Consider the following 22,103-nt stretch of genomic DNA (forward strand, 5'->3'; position numbering starts at 1 on the left):
CTTCCCCTAAAACATTATCCTCCTTCCCCTAAAACATTATCCTCCTTCCCTTGAAACATTATCCTCCTTCGCCTAAAACATTATCCTCCTTCCCCTGAAACATTATCCTCCTTCCCCTGAAACATTATCCTCCTTCCCCTAAAACAATCCTCCTTCCCCTGAAACATTATCCTCCTTCCCCTAAAACAATCCTCCTTCCCCTGAAACATTATCCTCCTTCCCCTAAAACATTATCCTCCTTCCCCTGAAACATTATCCTCCTTCCCCTAAAACATTATCCTCCTTCCCCTGAAACATTATCCTCCTTCCCCTGAAACATTATCCTCCTTCCCCTGAAACATTATCCTCCTTCCCCTAAAACATTATCCTCCTTCCCCTAAAACATTATCCTCCTTCCCCTAAAACATTATCCTCCTTCCCCTAAAACATTATCCTCCTTCCCCTAAAACATTATCCTCCTTCCCCTAAAACATTATCCTCCTTCCCCTAAAACATTATCCTCCTTCCCCTAAAACATTATCCTCCTTCCCCTAAAATATTATCCTCCTTCCCCTGAAACATTATCCTCCTTCCCTTGAAACATTATCCTCCTTCCCTTGAAACATTATCCTCCTTCCCCTAAAACATTATCCTCCTTCCCCTAAAACATTATCCTCCTTCCCCTAAAACATTATCCTCCTTCCCCTAAAACATTATCCTCCTTCCCCTGAAACATTATCCTCCTTCCCCTGAAACATTATCCTCCTTCCCCTGAAACATTATCCTCCTTCCCCTAAAACATTATCCTCCTTCCCCTAAAACATTATCCTCCTTCCCCTGAAACATTATCCTCCTTCGCCTAAAACATTATCCTCCTTCCCCTAAAACATTATCCTCCTTCCCCTGAAACATTATCCTCCTTCGCCTAAAATATTATCCTCCTTCCCCTAAAACATTATCCTCCTTCCCCTAAAACATTATCCTCCTTCCCCTAAAACATTATCCTCCTTCCCCTGAAACATTATCCTCCTTCGCCTAAAACATTATCCTCCTTCCCCTAAAACATTATCCTCCTTCCCCTGAAACATTATCCTCCTTCGCCTAAAATATTATCCTCCTTCCCCTGAAACATTATCCTCCTTCGCCTAAAACATTATCCTCCTTCCCCTAAAACATTATCCTCCTTCCCCTGAAACATTATCCTCCTTCGCCTAAAATATTATCCTCCTTCCCCTAAAACATTATCCTCCTTCCCCTGAAACATTATCCTCCTTCCCCTGAAACATTATCCTCCTTCCCCTGAAACATTATCCTCCTTCCCCTGAAACATTATCCTCCTTCGCCTAAAACATTATCCTCCTTCCCCTAAAACATAATCCTCCTTCCCCTAAAACATTATCCTCCTTCCCCTAAAACATTATCCTCCTTCGCCTAAAACATTATCCTCCTTCCCCTAAAACATAATCCTCCTTCCCCTAAAACATAATCCTCCTTCCCCTGAAACATTATCCTCCTTCCCCTAAAACATTATCCTCCTTCCCCTGAAACATTATCCTCCTCCCATTAAACATTATCCTCCTTCGCCTAAAACATTATCCTCCTTCCCCTGAAACATTATCCTCCTCCTAAAACATAATCCTCCTTCCCCTGAAACATTATCCTCCTCCCATTAAATATTATCCTCCTTCCCCTAAAACAATCCTCCTTCCCCTGAAACATTATCCTCCTCCCATTAAACATTATCCTCCTCCTCCTAAAACATTATCCTCCTCCCATTAAATATTATCCTCCTTCCCCTGAAACATTATCCTCCTTCCCCTGAAACATTATCCTCCTTCCCCTGAAACATTATCCTCCTTTCCCTGAAACATTATCCTCCTTCCCCAGAAATATTATCTTCCTCCCCGTAAGTATTATCATCGTCTCACTGAAGTATTATCCGGTTAGACTTGCTATAATAATTTACAAGGTGTCGTGGTCGTTTCGGCTGCTGGTTGTGCTGTTACTGATCCAGTCGTGTCCAATTACCAAACTTCTGTATATTTTTACTCTCTTATCGTCTTAATTTTGAGCAATTTAAGAGCGAAATATTCTGAAAATAACCTGTAGTATAGATAATATACGTCTTCAATTATGAAATATGAGAGAATCTTCCTTGGTCAGAGGAGGAGGCAGAGGATAAGATAGAGGGAGGTAGGAAAGAGACGGAGGGAGTTGGGAGAAGGAGAAAGGGAGAGAGGTGAGAGAGGCAGGTGAGAGAGAGATAGACAAGCAGGTGGGAGAGAGAGAGATAGAGGGAGGTGAAAGGGCGGGAGGTGTACGGTACTTACCCTGGAGAGTGTGTGGGCTGACCAGTGTCCACGTGTACCTGTGCCAGGAAGAAAGATACTCTTAGTTATGCACACTACACATACACACACAGAGCTCAACCTTCATTACTCCTGTTTGATGAGTATGAGGATGGGGTAGACATGAACCAGTGCAAGGTAAGGAATAGTAGTATCAGTGTGTGGTACACTAATGCAGATGATTATCTAATAAGAGTGATGAGATGAAGGAAAGAACAGCTAAGGTCATGCCAGACATAATAGCTATCACTGAGACAAAGTTAACATAACTATCAGATACTGTATATCCAGCTGGATACCAAGTGTTAATTAAGGAAGATCAAAGAAATATCGTTCGAGGAAGAGTGGCATTATTAATTAGAAATCAATGGAGTTTTGAAGTAGTGAGAGGAGTAAACAGACTAGAAGAAAATTTCAAAGTGTGTTATGTTAAGAATGGTAAACTGAAAGTAATTGTTCCACTGCTATAAAACCCGCCACTTAATATCAGGAGACGAAGGCAGGAATTTGAGGACAACCACCAAGCGATGGCTGACATCATAGCAGAAGCAGCCAAGAGTGCATTCAGAGCTAAAGCGAAGCTACTTTATAATGAAAGATTTCAACTACAAAGAGCCCAAGAGACTAACAAGAGGAGGATATAGTGAACACACTCAGTACTACAGTATAGGATGGAAGACGCAGCAAACTAATTAATTTGTGGCTGAAAAGGAGCCCAGAAGATACAGCAAGACCCCTCACAACACAACCAGGACACATCATAATAGCCTCTCGATACAATCTCGTGCGACGACACTTTATCATGAGTGGTGAAAGACGTTGTTGTGGCACCACCAACCAGCCTCATCACTGTGTGGCTGTGGCTCCGTCTCGTCCACTCACACGTGGCTGTCTTCCACGACCGCCCACTCACCGCTGACCTGACAACGCTAGTGCTCTTCAACGCATTTCGTAGGGTAAAAGAAACATCATCTTACCGTCATGTGATTACACTCAAAAGAGATGACTTGATGCCGGTGAGGGGCTCTTGATCCAAGGAACCAGACATATCCCATTTTCCAGGGTCTATATAACCCTTATAGGTTTAACACTTCTCCCCTGATGAAAATAAAATTGGTTTGTCAGTTACGAGAGGCAAGCGCCTCCTCTTCTAAACTTTCGTTGTTCTTTGAGGTGTAGCATAACGGAAATTTCATTAAGTTTAGGTTACGTTGTTTGACTAGTTTTAGTGAAAAAATAAAAATTTGCATAATATCCTCTCTTTATGTATAACGGGAATTACCAACAGGCCCCTGGCTGTCTTCAAGACAGAACTCGACAAATTCCTCATCTCAGTTCCTGATCAGCCGGGGCTGTGGTGAATACATCGGACTGCGGGCAGAAAGTACCAACAAACTGAACGATCAAGCTAGGGAGCCGTGACCTCCGGAAGCTATTACAGGTAACGCACAAGTAGCTGTAGTTAACTGTTTCTCTGGGAGTGGGGTGAGAGAGTTCAGGTGATCTTGTGCTAATGATTGTGACTGCAGGTGTTAATAATCTTCCCAACACACTTAACAATTTTAATAACGTTACGGCAGGTGCTCTGTCTGCCACCTTTGTGGAGTGGGTTATCTTTTTTTTTGAGAGAGAGTTCGTGACATGATACATGTGTCCAGACTGTCTATTAGTTACTGTGAGGAAGTTTTTCAAGTCTTGGTGAATATATTACATGAGCAGTGTGCGGTCGTCAACACAAGAGGGAAGACCTAGTTTAGGGTTATGTAAGAAATGAAAATAAAGTTTTGTGTAATAATATTGGTAAAATTACCGACAATATGTTAAGTAAAAGAACAAAAGTGTAACTAATGTGACATTTTATTGTGGCAACGTTTCGCTCTCCAGGAGCTTTGTCAAGGCGTTACTGTTTGACGAAGCTCCTGAAGAGCGAAACAGTGCCACAATAAAATGTCTCATTAGTTGGACTTGTGTCATTTTACTTAACACAAAGTTTGGAGTCTCCCTGATGAAAGACTTCAGAGAGGTTGTCATCCTGTAGTGTAAGAGCTGACTCACCACGGAGTCGTACTGAGTCTCCGGTGTCTCGCTCATTTCTTTGTCGTCAGTAAAATCTTCCCTAAACAGGGACCCGCTATCAAATGTGACTTTTGTATTTGATTTTACACCTGACTAAAACTATTTTAGATTACTTTTAATTCTGCAGCTAGATGATGATGATGATGATGATGATGATAATGATGATGATAATGATGATGATAATGATGCTGATGATAATGATGATGCTGATGATGATGATGATGATAATAATGATGATGATAATGATGATGATAATGATGATGATGATAATAATGATGATGATAATAATGATGATGATAATGATGATGATGATGATGATGATGATGATGCTGATGATGATGATGATGATAATAATGATGATGATAATGATGATAATGATGATGATGATGATGATAATAATGATGATAATGATGATAATGATGATGACAATGATGATGATGATGCTGATGATGATGATGATGATAATAATGATGATAATGATGATGATAATGATGATGATGATGATGATAATAATGATGATGATAATGATGATAATGATGATGATAATGATGATGATAATGATGCTGATGATGATGATGATGCTGATGATGATGATGATAATAATGATGATAATATGATGATGCTGATGATGATGATGATAATGATGATGCTGATGATGCTGATGACGATGATGATAATGATAATGATAATGATGATGCTGATGATGATGATGATGATGCTGATGATGATGCTGATGATGATGCTGATGATGCTGATGATGATGCTGATGATGCTGCTGATGATGATGATGATGCTGATGATGCTGCTGCTGATGCTGCTGATGCTGCTGCTGATGATGATGATGCTGATGATGATGATGCTGATGATGATGCTGATGATGCTGATGATGATGCTGATGATGCTGCTGATGCTGCTGATGCTGCTGCTGATGATGATGATGCTGATGATGATGATGCTGATGATGCTGCTGATGATGATGATGATGCTGCTGATGATGCTGATGATGCTGCTGATGCTGATGATGATGCTGATGATGCTGATGATGATGATGCTGATGATGATTACTGCTGCGCCTCTCTTCTGCTCTTTGTATTATGTTTCAAAATTAACTCGATGTTTTCTATTTCTTTAATATGTACTTGTTGTCGCAGTGGTGTGTGTGCAACCTCTGAGAGTTATGACTCACTCTCTCTCTCTCTCTCTCTCTCTCTCTCTCTCTCTCTCTCTCTCTCTCTCTCTCTCTGTCTCTCTCTCTCTGTCTCTCTCTCTCTCTCTCTCTCACTGTCAGTAAAGGTTGTGTTATTCTTTCAGACTTGCATTATCATCTACTTTTCTTGATGTTATGACTCTGGAACAAAGTTTAAGCGCCACTGAGCTCATGTTACACACAAACACTGTCATCATAACTACCATCAAGGATTTTAGAAAACTGACGGGCTGATAAATGGAAATGTTTCGCCAGCCACGTGGCTTCTTCAGTCCAGTACAGAGAAGAACGGTAGAAGGTGAGAAGGAGTTTGAGGTAATCAGTCCCTCAGCCTTGAATCGATGTTTTCAGTCCATCAATCTTGATAAAAGATTGATGGACTGATAACATAGACTCCAGGACGAGGGACTTATTACCTCAAACTCCTCCTCACCTTGGCAATATAAACACAAATGCAGTATAATGTGATCCTTTATTGACTACGTTTCGCCCACACAGTGGGCTTTTTCACCTTCCACCGTTCTTCTCTGTACTGGACTGAAGACGACACTGACTGGCAAAAACGTTTCCAGAACAAAAATACCCAAATGTTGCATGTGTCTCAATTATCAACTACCATCAACACTGCTCTCTCTCTCTCTCTCTCTCTCTCTCTCTCTCTCTCTCTCACACACACACACACACACACACATGGTAAACATGACAGCTAACAAAATCTTAAGAGGAACTGAGAGGGTAGACAGGGACAGACTGCACTGAGAGGACCTGGATCACAAGGATACAGGTAGAAGTTGAAGATAAAGATGAGACACAGGGATGTTTGGAAGAGTTTCTTTAGTCTCAGGGTGGTTGACAAGTGCAATGATTTGCATGAGACAGTGGTGGAGGAAAACTTAATACACAGCTTCAAGAGTAGAAGAGTACAAGGGGGAGAGGGAAGGTGGTGTAAGTACGAGGCGAGCTAGGTGGGGTTAGAGGCAGAACAGGAGGCAGGGTAGGAGGCAGGGTAGAAGGCAGGGTAGGAGACGGGGTATGAGGCGGGGTAGGAAGTAGGGTAGGAGGCAGGGTAGGAAGCAGCGTAGGAGACGAGGTAAAAGGCGACGTAGGAGGCAGGGTAGGAGAAAGGGTAGGAGGCAGGGTAGGAGGCAGGGTAGGAGGCAGGGTAGGAGGCAGGGTAGGAGGCAAGGGAAGAGGCGAGGTAGAAGGCAGGGTAGGAGGCGAGGTAGGAAGCTGCGTAGGAGACGAGGTAGGAAGCAGAGTCGGAGGCGAGGTAGGAGGCAGGGTAGGAGGAAGGGTAGGAGGCGAGGTAGGAGGTGAGGTAGGAGGTGAGGTAGGAGGCGGGGTAGGAGGCAGGGTAGGAGGTGAGGTCAAAGGCGGGGTAGGAGGCGGGGGGGGGATGTTAGGAAGAGTAAGGACAAGAGGGGATGGGAACAATGGGAAAATTAAGTAAGATTAGTGAGACGAATGAGTGTACAAATGAGAACAATGGGGGAGAGGGAGAAGCTAGATACACAGATTAGAATGGTTGGAGAATCTGAACAAAGAAGAGAAAGGGGAGCGGGAAAAAACGTAGAGAAGAGAACGCAGGGAAATTAAGGAAAGTGATACAAAAAGTGCGAAGATATCTGAAAGAGTGGCTAAGAAATATTAAGGAAGCAAAGTTAAGAAATGCCGGGAAGAAGCAAAGAGGAGAAATACTTGGAAGAAAAGCGAAGTTGAGAAATATTTGAAATGTACTGAGAAGCAAAGAAGAGAGGAAGGAAGAGCGGACAAATGAAGATCCCCGAAGCAAATGATAGGATAAGGAAAGATAAAGGGGCGATATACTAAAGAAAAGAGACAATGAAACAGATGAGAGAAGCCAGAAAGACAAACGGTGTGAAGGGAAGACTGAGTGTTGTGAACAGCAGATACAAACTAAAGACGTACTTGGAGGTATAATAATGATAAGTAGAGGAGGTAGCAGTATGAGTGAAGGAGTTAGGAACTACGAGACCTGGAACCCCAGGGACACATCTGCTGGGGTTTTCAACCTGGAAGACTGTGAGCCAGACAGCATATAGCCCAGGCACAAAGAGAGAGCGAGATGATAGAGGTAATATTTCCTGAGATAGCAACGACAATAGTGGAAGATCTCCCTTTATTTTTTAGAATTGGAGTATTTGACAACAGAAGGAAGAGGCCCTTATATGTAGTGGCTGACAGAAAAAAAGAGCAAGATATCGGGTGCTGACTTACAAAACCTAAGATGATCCTTCAGTTTCGACAAGAGGACCTGCAGTGCCTCACTGCATCAAACAGTATGTATAAAAAAAAGAGGATACAAGGGAAAAGGAAGGAAATGTCTTCCCTAGAGGAAACAAAAGTCTCACTACCGCCCATACTCTCTATACCCTTACCATTGTACACAGCATCTTATCAATGCTGACCCCAAACTAGAAACATCTCCCATATTTTGTTCCCCATACACCACCACAACATTTAACACTCCTCAGACACCCATGCCTCCTTCCAATCCTTTCTTAACATATCATTCCCAACCACACCATCAGCTCCTACACTCAACCATGTCTCCAGCTACCAATACATGTCAACCAAACTCCCACTAGTTATACTCAAGGCGTCACCTGTGGCATCTTCCTCCTCCACTATCAGCATGACAATTGTGCCTCTGACTACCATCACAGAGACCCAATACTAAGTTATTATTTACTTAATTTTTGCTTATGTGAAGAAAGTAATTTGGATTTTTTCCTAGTTTCTTGAATTGCTCTTTGTTTCTTTTGTGTTCCTAAGCAATTCAACAATCTTCTTAATTCTGTAAGGGTTTCTACACTTTATTTACAAGTATGTTCTTTATGTGTATTTTCTTACAAGACGCTGGTGGCATCATCACCCTTCAAGAATGTAACAAGAAAAGAAAAAAGAAAAAGAAAAGAGAAACTCTGGCAATCTAGAGTGTGATGCCCTGACAATTGTTGTTGATGTTTTAGATCTACAAGGGCAGCAGCGGCCAGTGTTATAACACTCACTGCGGTTCAAAATATCCATTATTTTCTAATCCTTCTGGCATACTAAGTATGTCAGAAGGATTACCAATTCTTGTTTTTCTTCCTCCCATTTTACGTTTTATTTTGCTCACAACTCGAAACGCCTCATCCATATGGCTTCATTTTTTTAAATACTTGTGTACGTCAACGAGGACCAAATTTTAGGACCAATTTTGATGTTCACATTCCTATGATGGAAGTTAATGAAGCCATTCCAGTATGTTGGAATGGCTGGGATAACTTCCAAGATCCGCGGTGCTGCAACTTCAAACCTTGACAAAAGTTTCCCAATAATAGGGCGGTGCAGAGTGAAATTCAAATTTAATGTGTAAAGTAGTATGAAATCTTCATTTCCATTAACTCACGTTAAATAAATTTCGGTTTGACTCTTCTGAACGACTTTAATGAGTGATGCATCTTGGGGCCAGAATGACACACATTAAGTATCCTTGGCGTGCTGGCAACGCTGTTCATGGAATAAAACAATAAAATAAACCTGGAATGGCTGGAATGCGTGACATAACTCCAGAATGACAAGTCTGATCGGCTTCAAATTTTCGGAACCACACCAGTGGTGAAACCACTGGTGTGGTTCCCTGAACTACACTGTCACTTGCTGCCATAAGTCCCAATTTAACAATTTTATTGAATAAATAGTGATTGCTCTGTCTTCATAAAATTAATGGTACATTCTATAATAAGGATGATAACCCATAAGTATAGTCAAAATAGCTGGAAATTTAAAATTTTACTGAAATAGTTCTTATAATCATAATCAAGCACTAAACCCGCAAGGGTCCACTGAAATAGTTATTAAACTTGGAATCGCTGAAATCACATCAATTACTCGTGAATACCTTTTCTGATCGGCTTCAAACCCTAAATGCTACTGTATCTTAAGAATTTGGTCTTAACAATTTACTAATTTTTTGCCAATTTTAACAAACAGGGTTTTCAAAATAAACTGTTTTTTTTCCTTACAGGATTGTAGAGAATTTTAAACAGCATGTAAATGTAAAAAGCAAACTAAAAAAAAAAAAAAAAACTCCGGGATTTATGGTACACAGTATTTAAATTTAACGAGACGAGGCTTTCCTATTTTTTCAGAAAACTGTCAGCAACACTTGTTAGCTTTTTTCATAAATTTTTGTTTATTACTCAAGAACGTCTTTTTCAATCTGCTTCAAAATTTCATCACTTAATATGCGTATGTTGGGCAATATTCACGGGACTATTTGCATGTGTGAATGTCTTAATGCTACATACATCATTGGTTTAGAAAGACACGTAAGCAAACATTATGACATATTTATTAGAAAACGTTTCGGTCCTAGGACCTTGATCACTTCTAACATACAGAGGTAGAAAGACATTATATATAGGCGGAGAGTGAGGTGTGAGTGACGCATGACCTGAAGAATGTTATGTTGGGTTGAGGACGGGTAGACGATGAGATCATGTGACTCCTGTGTTGTTGGGTTGGTGGTGCTTGAGCACCACCAACCATGTGACTCCTGTGTTGTTGGGTTGGTGGTGCTTGAGCACCACCAACCATGTGACTCCTGTGTTGTTGGATTGGTGCTGCTTGAGCACCACTAACCCAACAACACAGGAGTCACATGATCTCATCGTCTACCCGTCCTCAACCCAACATAACATTCTTCAGGTCATGCGTCACTCACACCTCACTCTCCGCCTATATATAATGTCTTTCTATCTCTGTATGTTAGAAGTGATCAAGGTCCTAGGACCGAAACGTTTTCTAATAAATATGTCATAATGTTTGCTTACGTGTCTTTCTAAACCAACTTGTCAGTTTGAACATTAAAATGGTATAAAATACCGACAGGTTGTCAGTATTTATTACAACTTGTCAGTATTTATTACCAAGGTTTATACCATATACATCATTCCCATAGTTTTATTTCCGTGATATTACTGGAGAAAGTCTCCTCTCAGCCGCCATTTTGCAACGTTTAACCTCAAAATAATATAGCATTATTTTACCTTATTGCATTATATTTTCCCTATGATGCTAGTAAGGGGCTCTTGATCCAAGGAACCGGACTTATCTGTCCGAATAACATTTGAATGCCTCCCATTCAACAGCGCTATATGACTCCTACGGGTTTAGGACTTTCTTCTGATTAAAATATAACAATTGTGAACGGCATCAATATTCATTGGTTGATGCATCGTATAAATAGATGGAACACTTCATGGGTTAAGTCTGTGTAGATACAAGTTTGTTGGATTCTGCACAATAACTGAAGTACCGTATATAAGCTAAAACGTTGTATAGTTTTTAAAATAGGTTAGATAAATACATGAGTGGGTGTGGGTGGGTGTGAGTTAGACCTGACTAGCTTGTGCTATTAGGGCTGATGCCGTGCTCCTTCCTTAAGTGAATGTGACCAACTTAAACCGGTAGGAGACTTGAACCTGCCTCGCATGGGCCAGTAGGTCTGCTGCAGTGTTCCTTCTTTCTTATGTTCTTAACTGAAAAAAATGCATCTTGTGGTCAGTTTTATATGTTTAGTGTTGATGTGTTTTACTTCACAGGAAATTAACTCTTGATGTTAGGTTGTGTAAGTTATCATGTGTCAGTTTTATTAGCCATGTTGGCGTCTGTGAAATAATTACAAAATGGCTTTTGTCATCAGAAATAAGTTACAGAACTTGACTATATTTATTCTGGATTAAACCAACTTAATGTTCTTTTATATGTCTATAATAACATGTGTGTGCGAGGCCTCGAGACACTCTGAAACACTTGCCATGTCATGTATATTACACTTACATAAAACTTGCTTACTTTCTTAAGAGAAAAATTTAGACTGATTTTAGCCCATGTAGGTCCCAGTTACTTTTTAAAAGAAATTGGAAAAAGTGAAAATGCGTTTTCACAAGCTAATTTCTGAGTACCGCATCTTATTAGCCTCAAGCCTTCCACCTGAGTGACTTCATCATCAATCTGCTTGTGTATTTTAGAATAGTAGTCTCTGATCTCTCTAAAAAGTCTGAATTAGATTTGGATCATATACGACCTAATTTAAAGTTTTATGGAAGAAATCTGGATATTAGTTTCATATGACGACTTATGTCTATTTTGGATTCCCATCAAATCTTCAAAAAGGTATGCTTGATAAAGCTCCTGGAGAGCGAAACGTTGCCACAATAAAAATGTCACATTAGTTGCACTGGTGACCTTCGACCTAACATATTGTGGGTAATTCTACCAACATTAATACTACTGAGCCATATTGGGCAGGTTCTCTAAAAGACATCGTCTGTCAGTCGCTGCAGCTGTACACAACCCGTATATGTGGTGACCTATACTTGCAGTGTCTGACAGATGTGTCTGACAGATTGAACATTAAAATGGTATAAAATACCGACAGGTTGTTATCTCAGTAGTAGTAACCAGTTACCAGTAACCAGTGTACCGTTGAGTCAACGGTACACTGGTTACTGGTAACTGGTTACTACTACTGAGAGTTAGGTAAGACACATATGCAACAGTTAGGTATCTTTATTATGAAACGTTTCGCCTACACAGTAGGCTTCTTCAGTCAAGTACAGACACTGCAACACAAGGGTATCTTGGTACAGACCTGCAATCAACTTCGACAACTTCCACTAGTGAGAGGGGCTGGATTTGAGAGGGACCTGACCTCTCAACATCTGAGTTCTTACCTCTCCTAGTGGCCTACGTCTCACCTCTTGGCGCTATAAAAAGCTCCATCCTGTCACTTCATCTCCATATTGTTTCATACTATGGAACAATGCTCTTCTCCAGACTGAGGGACTGACCACCTCAAAACTTTAAGGGTGATGGACTGATTACATCGTCTTCAAGTATCTTCTGCTTCTATCAACTTTTCTGTACTTGACTGAAGAAGCCTACTGTGTAGGCGAAACGTTTCATAATAAAGATACCTAACTGTTGCATATGTGTCTTACCTAACAACCTGTCGGTATTTTATACCATTTTAATGTTCAATCTGTCAGACACTGCAACACAAGGGTATCTCGGTACAGACCTGCAATCAACTTCGACAACTTCCACTAGTGAGAGGGGCTGGATTTGAGAGGGACCTGACCTCTCAACATCTGAGTTCTTACCTCTCCTAGTGGCCTACGTCTCACCTCTTGGCGCTATAAAAAGCTCCATCCTGTCACTTCTTCTCCATATTGTTCCATACTAAGGAACAATGCTCTTCTCCAGACTGAGGGACTGACCACCTCAAAACTTTAAGGGTGATGGACTGATTACATCGTCTTCAAGTATCTTCTGCTTCTATCAACTTTTCTATACTTGACTGAAGAAGCCTACTGTGTAGGCGAAACGTTTCATAATAAAGATACCTAACTGTTGCATATGTGTCTTACCTAACAACCTGTCGGTATTTTATACCATTTTAATGTTCAATCTGTCAGACACTGCAACACAAGGGTATCTTGGTACAGACCTGCAATCAACTTCGACAACTTCCCCTAGTGAGAGGGGCTGGATTTGAGAGGGACCTGACCTCTCAACATCTGAGTTCTTACCTCTCCTAGTGGCCTACGTCTCACCTCTTGGCGCTATAAAAAGCTCCATCCTGTCACTTCTTCTCCATATTGTTTCATACTATGGAACAATGCTCTTCTCCAGACTTAGGGACTGACCACCTCAAAACTTTAAGGGTGATGGACTGATTACATCGTCTTCAAGTATCTTCTGCTTCTATCAACTTTTCTGTACTTGACTGAAGAAGCCTACTGTGTAGGCGAAACGTTTCATAAATACAATACAATACAATACCGACAAGTTGGTTTAAAAAGACACGTAAGAAAACACTATAACATATTTATTAGAAAACGTTTCGGTCCTGGGACCTTGATCACTTCTAACATACAGAGGTAGAAAGACATTATATATATAGGCGAAGAGTGAGATGTGACGCACGTGACCTGAGGAATGTCATAAGAACATAAGAATGGAGGAACACTGTAGAAGGCCTACTGGCCCATGCGAGGCAGGTCCTTATCAAAACAACCTCTGCCTATGATGAGGACGGGTAGACGATGAAATCATGTGACTCCTCTGTTGTTGGGTTGGTGCTGCTTAAGTATCATGTATGCCAATGTTTTTGAAATTTTGTAGTTTCCAGTGTTGCGTTCTATAGTGTCGGTGACGGCGATTAGTGAGGCTTCTAGGCACCGTCGGCGTCTGAGGTCTGGTTCGGTGAGAACGAGTTGTGCCTCGTTCCAGTTCATCAAATGCCCCGTGGAGTCTCTGTGGAGGACACAGGCGTACCTTACATCGTCTCTGTTAGAGGCATTTCGATGCTCATTCAGAGACCTCTATCAAAGACCTCACTACGAAACGCAGCCCCACACCTCTAACTTCTACAGCAGGCGTCTACACTATCCCCTGTGGGTTCTGTCCCAAGAAATATGTAGGCGAGACAGGCAGAGATCTTGCAGTCCGCCTGAATGAGCATCGAAATGCCTCTAATAGAGACGATGTAAGGTACGCCTGTGTCCTCCACAGAGACTCCACGGGGCATTTGATGAACTGGAACGAGGCACAACTCGTTCTCACCGAACCAGACCTCAGACGCCGACGGTGCCTAGAAGCCTCACTAATCGCCGTCACCGACACTATAGAACGCAACACTGGAAACTACAAAATTTCAAAAACATTGGCATACATGATACTTAAGCAGCACCAACCCAACAACAGAGGAGTCACATGATTTCATCGTCTACCCGTCCTCATCAGTCCATACGTAGGAGAAACTTGAAGAACAGGAGGAGAATGAGGTAATCAGTCCCTCAACCTTGTGTCTAATTTATCAACATGTCGGTTCTCTGAACCATTCATCTACAAAGAGAGCCAGGTAGTGAGAAAGTCAGGTAGTGAGAGAGCCAGGTAGTAAGAAAGTCAGGTAGTGAGTGAGAGGGCCAGGTAGTGAGAGAGCCAGGTAGTGAGAGAGCCAGGTAGTGAGTGAGCCAGGTAGTGAGAGAGAGTCAGGTAGTGAGTGAGAGAGACAAGTAGTGAGAGCAGGTGGTGAATGAGAGCTACGTGGTGATTGTGAGAGCCAGGTAGTGAGTGACAGAGCCAGGTGGTGAGAGAGCCAGGTAGTGAGTGAGACAGCCAGGTAGAGAGCCAGGTAGTGAGAGCAGGAAGTGAATGAGAACCAGGTGGTGAGTGAGAGAACCTGGTAGTGAGTGAGAGTCAGATAGTGAGACCAGGTTGTGAAAGCAGGTGGTGAATGAGAGCCAAGGGTGATTGCGAGAGCCATGTAGTGAGAGAGCCAGGTAGTGAGTGAGAGAGCCAGGTGGTGAGAGCAGGTGGTGAATGAGAGAGTCAGGTGGTGATTGTGAGGGCCAGGTAGTGAGAGAGCCAGGTAATGAGAGCCAGGTGGTGAGTGAGAGAGCCAGGTAGTGAGAGAGCCAGGTAATGAGAGCCAGGTGGTGAGAGAACCAGGTAGTGAGAGAGCCAGGTAATGAAAGCCAGGTGGTGAGTGAGAGAGCCAGGTAGTGAGAGAGCCAGGTAATGAGAGCCAGGTGGTGAGAGAACCAGGTAGTGAGAGCCAGGTGGTGAGAGAACCAGGTAGTGAGAGCCAGGTAATGAGAGCCAGGTGGTGAGTGAGAGAGCCAGGTAGTGAGTGAGAGGGCCAAGTAGTGAGAGAGCCAGGTAGTGAGTGAAAGGATCAAGTAGTGAGAGAGCCAGGTAGTGAGAGAGAGGGCCAAGTAGTGAGAGAGCCAGGTAGTGAGAGAGCCAGGTAGTGAGCGAGAGAGCCAGGTGGTGAGTGAGAGGGCCAAGTAGTGAGAGAGCCAGGTAGTGAGTGAGAGAGCCAGGTAGAGAGCCATGTAGTGAGTGAGGGAGACAGGTAGTGAGAGCAGGAAGTGAATGAGAACCAGGTGGTGAGTGAGAGAACCTGGTGGTGAGTGAGAGAACCTGGTAGTGAGTGAGAGAGTCAGGTAGTGAGACCAGGTTGTGAAAGCAGGTGGTGAATGAGAGCCAAGGGTGATTGTGAGAGCCATGTAGTGAGAGAGCCAGGTAGTGAGTGAGAGAGCCAGGCGGTGAGAGCAGGTGGTGAATGAGAGAGTCAGGTGGTGATTGTGAGGGCCAGGTAGTGAGAGAGCCAGGTGGTGAGTGAGAGCCAGGTAGTGAGAGAGCCAGGTAATGAGAGCCAGGTGGTGAGAGAACCAGGTAGTGAGAGCCAGGTGGTGAGAGAACCAGGTAGTGAGAGTCAGGTGGTGAGAGAACCAGGTAGTGAGAGCCAGGTAATGAGAGCAAGGTGGTGAGTGAGAGAGCCAGGTAGTGAGTGAGAGGGTCAAGTAGTGAGAGAGCCAGGTAGTGAGTGAGAGGGTGAAGTAGTGAGAGAGCCAGGTAGTGAGAGAGAGGGCCAAGTAGTGAGAGAGCCAGGTAGTGAGAGAGCCAGGTAGTGAGCGAGAGAGCCAGGTGGTGAGTGAGAGGGCCAAGTAGTGAGAGAGCCAGGTAGTGAGTGAGAGGGTCAAGTAGTGAGAGAGCCAGGTAGTGAGTGAGAGGGTCAAGTAGTGAGAGAGCCAGGTAATGAGAGAGAGGGCCAAGTAGTGAGAGAGCCAGGTAGTGAGCGAGAGAGCCAGGTGGTGAGTGAGAGGGCCAAGTAGTGAGAGAGCCAGGTAGTGAGTGAGAGGGTCAAGTAGTGAGAGAGCCAGGTAGTGAGTGAGAGGGTCAAGTAGTGAGAAAGCCAGGTAATGAGAGAGAGGGCCAAGTAGTGAGAGAGCCAGGTAGTGAGAGAGAGGGTCAAGTAGTGCCAGGTAGTAAGAGAGCCAGGTGGTGAGTGAGAGAGCCAGGTAGTGAGTGAGAGGGTCAAGTAGTGAGAGAGCCAGGTAGTGAGAGAGAGGGCCAAGTAGTGAGAGAGCCAGGTAGTGAGAGAGAGGGCCAAGTAGTGAGAGAGCCAGGTAGTGAGAGAGCCAGGTAGTGAGCGAGAGAGCCAGGTAGAGAGCCATGTAGTGAGTGAGGGAGACAGGTAGTGAGAGCAGGAAGTGAATGAGAACCAGGTGGTGAGTGAGAGAACCTGGTAGTGAGTGAGTCAGGTAGTGAGACCAGGATGTGAAAGCAGGTGGTGAATGAGAGCCAAGGGTGATTGTGAGAGCCATGTAGTGAGAGAGCCAGGTAGTGAGAGCCAGGTGGTGAGAGTACCAGGTAGTGAGAGAGCCAGGTAATGAGAGCCAGGTGGTGAGTGAGAGAGCCAGGTAGTGAGAGAGCCAGGTAATGAGAGCCAGGTGGTGAGAGAACCAGGTAGTGAGAGCCAGGTGGTGAGAGAACCAGGTAGTGAGAGCCAGATAATGAGAGCCAGGTGGTGAGTGAGAGAGCCAGGTAGTGAGTGAGAGGGTCAAGTAGTGAGAGAGCCAGGTAGTGAGTGAGAGGGTCAAGTAGTGAGAGAGCGAGGTAGTGAGAGAGAGGGCCAAGTAGTGAGAGAGCCAGGTAGTGAGAGAGCCAGGTAGTGAGCGAGAGAGCCAGGTGGTGAGTGAGAGGGCCAAGTAGTGAGAGAGCCAGGTAGTGAGTGAGAGGGTCAAGTAGTGAGAGAGCCAGGTAGTGAGTGAGAGGGTCAAGTAGTGAGAGAGCCAGGTAATGAGAGAGAGGGCCAAGTAGTGAGAGAGCCAGGTAGTGAGCGAGAGAGCCAGGTGGTGAGTGAGAGGGCCAAGTAGTGAGAGAGCCAGGTAGTGAGTGAGAGGGTCAAGTAGTGAGAGAGCCAGGTAGTGAGTGAGAGGGTCAAGTAGTGAGAAAGCCAGGTAATGAGAGGGCCAAGTAGTGAGAGAGCCAGGAAGTGAGAGAGCGGGTCAAGTAGTGAGAGCCAGGTAGTAAGAGAGCCAGGTGGTGAGTGAGAGAGCCAGGTAGTGAGTGACAGTGTCAAGTAGTGAGAGAGCCAGGTAGTGAGAGAGAGGAGCCAGAGTGGATGTGCAGAGCCAGGTAGTGAGAGAGGAGCCAGGTGTGGAATGAGAGGCCAGGTGGATTGTGAGAGCCATTGAGCCAGTGGTGAATGAGGACCGGTGGTGATTGTGAGCCAGGTAGTGAGAGAGCCAGGTGGTCAGAGCCAGGTGGTGGTGGAGAGGCCAGGTGGTGAATGAGAGTAGTGGTGAGGTGTGAGCCAGGTGGTGAGAGAGCCAGTAATGAGCCAGGGTGGTGGTGGAGAGAGCCAGGTGATGAAGGAGTGGCTGGTGAAGCCAGGTGGTGAGGCCGGTGGTGAGCCAGGTGTGAGCCAGGTGTGAGTGAGAGGCCAGGTAATGAGAGCCAGGTGGTGAGGTGAGAGACCCAGGGTGAGTGAGCCAGGTGGTGAGGCCAGGTGGTGAGAGAACCGGATGGTGGGAGACCAGGTGTGAGACCAGGTGGTGAGCCAGGTGGTGAGAGACCAGGTAGTGAGAGCCAGGGTAATGAGAGCCAGGTGGTGGGAGGTGAGAGCCAGGTGGTGGAGAGGGAGGGGTCAAGTGGTGGGGAGAGCCAGGTAGTGGTGAGGGTGGGTGAAGTAGTGAGAGAGCCAGGTAGTGAGAGAGAGAGCCAGGTAGTGAGAGAGCCAGGTAGTGAGAGAGCCAGGTAGTGAGAGAGCCAGGTAGTGAGAGAGGGCCAGGTAGTGAGCGAGAGAGCCAGGTAGTGAGAGAGCCAGGTAGTGAGAGTCAGGTAGTGAGCGAGAGAGCCAGGTAGTGAGAGAGCCAGGTAGTGAGCGAGAGAGCCAGGTAGTGAGAGAGAGAGCCAGGGAGAGAGCGAGAGAGCCAGGTAGTGGTGGGGGTCAAGAGTGAAGCCAGTGAGTGAGTGGGGAGGGTCAAGTGGTGAGGTGGAGTAATTGAGGGAGGGCCAATGGTGAGAGAGGGCCAGTGATGAGAGGGAGCAGGGTGGTGAGCAGAGAGCCAGGTGGTGAGAGAGCCAGGTAGTGAGCGAGAGAGCCAGGTAGTGAGAGAGCCAGGTAGTGAGCGAGAGAGCCAGGTAGTGAGCGAGAAAGCCAGGTAGTGAGCGAGAGCCAGGTAGTGAGCGAGAGAGCCAGGTAGTGAGCGAGAGAGCCAGATAGTGAGCGAGAGAGCCAGGTAGTGAGCAGAGATCAGGTGTGAGCAGGGAGGCCGGGTGGTGAGCGAGAGTGCCAGGTTGAGAGAGAGAGAGCCAGGTAGTGAGCGAGAGAGCCAGGTAGTGAGAGAGCCAGGTAGTGAGCGAGAGAGCCAGGTAGTGAGCGAGAGAGCCAGGTAGTGAGCGAGAGGGCCAGGTAGTGAGCGAGAGAGCCAGGTAGTGAGAGAGCCAGGTAGTGAGCGAGAGCCAGGTAGTGAGAGAGCCAGGTAGTGAGCGAGAGAGCCAGGTAGTGAGAGAGCCAGGTAGTGAGCGAGAGAGCCAGGTAGTGAGAGAGCCAGGTAGTGAGCGAGAGAGCCAGGTAGTGAGCGAGAGAGCCAGGTAGTGAGCGAGAGAGCCAGGTAGTGAGCGAGAGAGCCAGGTAGTGAGCGAGAGAGCCAGGTAGTGAGCGAGAGAGCCAGGTAGTGAGCGAGAGAGCCAGGTAGTGAGCGAGAGGGCCAGGTAGTGAGCGAGAGAGCCAGGTAGTGAGCGAGAAAGCCAGGTAGTGAGCGAGAGAGCCAGGTAGTGAGAGAGCCAGGTAGTGAGAGTCAGGTAGTGAGCGAGAGAGCCAGGTAGTGAGCGAGAGAGCCAGGTAGTGAGAGAGCCAGGTAGTGAGCGAGAGCCAGGTAGTGAGCGAGAGAGCCAGGTAGTGAGAGAGCCAGGTAGTGAGCGAGAGAGCCAGGTAGTGAGAGAGCCAGGTAGTGAGCGAGAGAGCCAGGTAGTGAGAGAGCCAGGTAGTGAGCGAGAGAGCCAGGTAGTGAGAGAGCCAGGTAGTGAGCGAGAGAGCCAGGTAGTGAGCGAGAGAGCCAGGTAGTGAGAGAGCCAGGTAGTCAGTGAGAGAGCCAGGTAGTGAGCAAGAGAGCCAGGTAGTGAGCGAGAGCCAGGTAGTGAGCGAGAGAGCCAGGTAGTGAGCGAGAGAGCCAGGTAGTGAGCAAGAGAGCCAGGTAGTGAGCAAGAGAGCCAGATAGTGAGCGAGAGAGCCAGGTAGTGAGCGAGAGAGCCAGGTAGTGAGAGAGCCAGGTAGTGAGCGAGAGAGCCAGGTAGTGAGAGCCAGGTAGTGAGCGAGAGAGCCAGGTAGTGAGCGAGAGAGCCAGGTAGTGAGAGAGCCAGGTAGTGAGTGAGAGAGCCAGGTAGTGAGCGAGAGAGCCAGGTAGTGAGAGAGCCAGGTAGTGAGAGAGCCAGGTAGTGAGCGAGAGAGCCAGGTAGTGAGCGAGAGAGCCAGGTAGTGAGCGAGAGAGCCAGGTAGTGAGAGAGCCAGGTAGTGAGCGAGAGAGCCAGGTAGTGAGCGAGAGAGCCAGGTAGTGAGAAAGCCAGGTAGTGAGAGCCAGGTAGTGAGCGAGAGTCAGGTAGTGAGCGAGAGAGCCAGGTAGTGAGCGAGAGTGCCAGGTAGTGAGAGTGAGAGCCAGGTAGTGAGCGAGAGAGCCAGGTAGTGAGCGAGAGAGCCAGGTAGTGAGCGAGAGAGCCAGGTAGTGAGCGAGAGAGCCAGGTAGTGAGCGAGAGAGCCAGGTAGTGAGCGAGAGTGCCAGGTAGTGAGAGAGAGAGCCAGGTAGTGAGCGAGAGAGCCAGGTAGTGAGCGAGAGAGCCAGGTAGTGAGCGAGAGCCAGGTAGTGAGCGAGAGAGCCAGGTAGTGAGCGAGAGAGCCAGGTAGTGAGTGAGAGAGCCAGGTAGTGAGCGAGAGAGCCAGGTAGTGAGAGAGCCAGGTAGTGAGAGAGCCAGGTAGTGAGAGAGCCAGGTAAGACTCAGGTTGTCATGGTGATCACTTCCTTGTTCCTAGCATTTCCTGCTCTTCCCCTCACTAACACCGTGTGGTGTTCCCTCACACCGTGTGGTGGTGTTGCTCCCTCACACCGTGTGGTGGTGTTGCTCCCTCACACCGTGTGGTAGTGTTGCTCCCTCACACCGTGTAGTGGTGTTGTTCCCTCACAGTGATGTTGCTCCCTCACACCGTGTGGTGGTGTTGCTCCCTCACACCGTGTAGTGGTGTTGTTCCCTCACAGTGATGTTGCTCCCTCACACCGTGTGGTGGTGTTGCTCCCTCACACCGTGTGGTGGTGTTGCTCCCTCACACCGTGTGGTGGTGTTGTTCCCTCACACCGTGTGGTGGTGTTGCTCCCTCACACCGTGTGGTGGTGTTGCTCCCTCACACCGTGTGGTGGTGTTGCTCCCTCACACCGTGTGGTGGTGGTGTTCCCTCACAGTGGTGTTGCTCCCTCACAGTGATGTTGCTCCCTCACACCGTGTAGTGTTGTTCTTCCCTCACAGTGGTGTTGCTCCCTCACACCGTGTAGTGGTGTTGCTCCCTCACAGTGGTGTTGCTCCCTCACACCGTGTAGTGGTGTTGCTCCCTCACACCGTGTAGTGGTGTTATTCCCTCACAGTGGTGTTGCTCCCTCACACCGTGTAGTGGTGTTGTTCCCTCACACCGTGTAGTGGTGTTTTTCCCTCACAGTGGTGTTGCTCCCTCACACCGTGTAGTGGTGTTGTTCCCTCACACCGTGTAGTGGTGTTGCTCCCTCACACCGTGTAGTGGTGTTGCTCCCTCACAGTGGTGTTGCTCCCTCACACCGTGTAGTGGTGTTGTTCCCTCACAGTGATGTTGCTCCCTCACAGTGGTGTTGCTCCCTCACACCGTGTAGTGGTGTTGTTCCCTCACAGTGGTGTTGCTCCCTCACACCGTGTAGTGGTGTTGTACCCTCACAGTGGTGTTGCTCCCTCACACCGTGTAGGTGTTGCTCCCTCACACCGTGTAGGTGTTGCTCCCTCACAGTGTTGCTCCCTCACACCGTGTAGTGTTGTTGTTCCCTCACAGTGGTGTTGCTCCCTCACACCGTATAGTGTTGTTGTTCCCTCACAGTGATGTTGCTCCCTCACAGTGGTGTTGCTCCCTCACACCGTGTAGTGTTGTTCCCTCACAGTGGTGTTGCTCACTCACACCGTGTAGTGTTGTACCCTCACAGTGGTGTTGCTCCCTCACAGTGGTGTTGCTCCCTCACACCGTGTAGTTGTTGCTCCCTCACACCGTGTAGTGTTGTTGTTCCCTCACAGTGGTGTTGCTCCCTCACACCGTGTAGTGTTGTTGTTCCATCACAGTGATGTTGCTCCCTCACAGTGGTGTTGCTCCCTCACACCGTGTAGTGTTGTTCCCTCACACCGTGTAGTGGTGTTGCTCCCTCACACCGTGTAGTGGTGTTGCTCCCTCACACCGTGTGGTGTTGCTCCCTCACACCGTGTAGGTGTTGCTCCCTCACACCGTGTAGTGGTGTTGCTCCCTCAGACCGTGTAGGTGTTGCTCCCTCACACCGTGTAGTGGTGTTGCTCCCTCACACCGTGTAGGTGTTGCTCCCTCACACCGTGTGGTGTTGCTTCCTCAG

General features: G+C 46.5%; 1 protein-coding gene across 14 annotated transcripts in view; it reads right to left on the bottom strand.

Moving 5' to 3' along the window:
* The window catches only part of pins (G-protein-signaling modulator pins), a 579,486-nt gene that overhangs the window by 139,131 nt on the left and 418,252 nt on the right, over nt 1-22,103 (bottom strand). For 11 of the 14 annotated variants that reach the window (XM_070083544.1, XM_070083550.1, XM_070083554.1 and 8 more), the window contains one exon: nt 2,310-2,347. The exons of the other annotated variants lie outside the window; for them this stretch is intronic. The gene's annotated coding sequence lies outside the window, so the exon portion shown is untranslated. The remainder of the gene's footprint in view (nt 1-2,309; nt 2,348-22,103) is intronic. 14 annotated transcript variants of the gene reach the window in all.

This window comes from Cherax quadricarinatus, chromosome 10, assembly GCF_038502225.1.
Source record: "Cherax quadricarinatus isolate ZL_2023a chromosome 10, ASM3850222v1, whole genome shotgun sequence".
In the NCBI taxonomy this organism is placed as follows: domain Eukaryota; kingdom Metazoa; phylum Arthropoda; class Malacostraca; order Decapoda; family Parastacidae; genus Cherax; species Cherax quadricarinatus.